Source organism: Bos grunniens, chromosome 13 (genome assembly GCF_055505025.1).
Source record: "Bos grunniens cultivar Pamir isolate PY7600 chromosome 13, Bosgru_T2T1.0, whole genome shotgun sequence".
In the NCBI taxonomy this organism is placed as follows: domain Eukaryota; kingdom Metazoa; phylum Chordata; class Mammalia; order Artiodactyla; family Bovidae; genus Bos; species Bos grunniens.
Genome location: NC_141177.1, coordinates 29,902,398 through 29,904,876, shown reverse-complemented (window position 1 = coordinate 29,904,876; position 2,479 = coordinate 29,902,398).

Genomic DNA, 2,479 nt, shown 5'->3' with positions numbered 1-2,479 from the left:
ACTTACATATACACAGAAATCTGTAGCTGTAATAGATAATCCAAAAGGATTCTCTCTTTCCTTCCTTCCATATATACACAGAAAACTGTAGCTGTCATAGATGCTCAAGAAGGACCTGATGTTCAGCAACTGGAACTTTGCTTGAGCTTCTGCAATAATCTCTATGGCAAAAGAATTCAAAAAAGAACAGATATACTGTATACATATATATATATATATATATGTGTGTGTGTGTGTGTATGTATATATATAATGTCATAACTGAATCAGGCAGCTGTACACTAATAGAAAGCACAAAACTTTAAATTGACTGTACTCTGACATAGCTTCAGCACGAGATTAAAGAAACCAAAAAGAAAAAAATCAATGCCTAATTTATTCCCTGCAGCCTCCTTGATTTGGGCTGCTATCCCATCCCTGAGCCTGAGCCAGCTTGTGTCTCATGTTTGAAAGGGGGTGGGGTTGAGAATACAGCCAAACTATTAAAAAAACAGATGGGTAACCCTGTGATTTTGACCCTGTAAGGTAAAATAGCTAAGACTGGGAATCAAGCTAATTGTAGAAGCACAGTTAAATTGATACAGACTATGCGGTACATGTACATAATGCAGTATTTCTCAACCACAAAGAAAGCAGGAAATAATGCCAAGGCTGGCACAGGAAAGAAAGTAGAGATGATCATGTGAAGTAAGGGACACAGAAAGAGACAAGTATCAGTATCATATAATATCACCTCTGCTGCTGCTGCTAACTAAAGATGGATACCATGGAACTTCTTGGCCAGAGACAGAGCCTCACAAACTTAAAAAGAAACTTCTAATCACCAAGATATAAAGATATGGGGCATGGAGAAATGAGTTGCTTCAGACTAATATATGCACACTATTAGTTATAAAATAAATGATCAGGACCCACTGTATAACACAAGGACACTTACTCCACACTCTGTAATAACCTATATGGAAAAAAATCAATATGTATTAATAGAAGTGAAACTAGTTGTGATAGAAGGGAAAAAAACCACCCACAAGACTGTAATTCACCTATATACTCCAGTTCAAATGATGAGATAAAAACAGCAAAAGCAAAAAAGAAATGCTGACTCTATTTCCCTGAGGACATAGTGACCTGGGCTGGTGTCATCCCTGGAGCCTGATTAGCTGGGGTCCCAAGGCTGGAGTGTCCTGGGGCAGAGGGAGCTGGGATCATGTGGCAGGCAGTGTGCTCCCACAGTGAATCTGGAGTGTCTGCTGCCCTCCAGATACACGTGGGATAATTTAAGGTATGGGAATTAACATATACACATTAATATATATCAAATAGATGATCAAAAAGTACTTACCGAATAGCATAGAGTTTATTGAACACACTGCGATCATCTGTAAGTGAAAATGAAACTAAAAGAGAATATATAAACGTCTATGTATTTATATAACTGAATCAAGTTCCCGTACATCTGAAACAAGCACAACATTAGAAATCAATTATATTCCAGTAGACAATAACAAGGAAATTACAGTTTAAAAAAAAAGTGCAGCATGAAGAAGTGCTGCCGCCTTGTGGCCATTTTCTGTAACAACACCATGAAGAGCTGCACTGCTGGGCACATTCACAAGGATTCAAGGTCTGTTTAAGTTAGTTGTCAACTGAAAAATATAGTCACACCTGAAAGTAGAAAGTTGTTTTACTTGGTGGGAATATTTACAACTCCAAGCCTGGGAAACAGCATCTCAGTAGCTCTAAGAAAACTGCTCCAAGGAGGCAGGAGGGGGAATCAGGCTATATACAAGTTTGCAACAAAGGGAGCATGCAGTCTGAACAGCAAAGATCAGATATCAAGTTAAGGAATTTAGCATTCTGTGTATGCTGTTAAGTCACTTCAGTCATGTCCGACTCTATGCAACCCCATAGACGGCAGCCCACCAGGCTTCCCCGTCCCTGGGATTCTCCAGGCAAGAACACTAGAGTGGGTTGATGTTTCCTTCTCCAATGCATGAAAGTGAAAAGTGAAAGTGAAGTTGCTCAGTCGTATCTAACTCTTAGCGACCCCATGGACTGCAACCCACCAGGCTCCTCTGTCCATGGGATTTTCCAGGCAAGAGTACTGGAGTGGGGTGCCATTGCCTTCTCCGATTCTGTGTATGGGAAGATGCAAACCTCTAGGCTCACTGCATTCATTCCTTTCTTAGGCACTTCAGCTATCTAGGGCCAATCCTGTTTCTTCCTTCACTTTGCTTCTTTCATTCCCGGCTCCTCAGCAATCCGTGGGGGTGGGGGTGTGTGTGGTGGCAGCATCCGCTGGATCTCAGTTTTGGGAGCCCTCTTTTTTTATTTTTTAATTGAAGGATAACTGCTTTACAGAATTTTGTTTTATATCAAACCTCAACATGAATCAACCGTGAAAGTGAAGTCGCTCAGTCATATCCGACTCTTTGCGACCCTATGGACTGTAGCCTACCAGGCTTCTCCGTCCATGGGA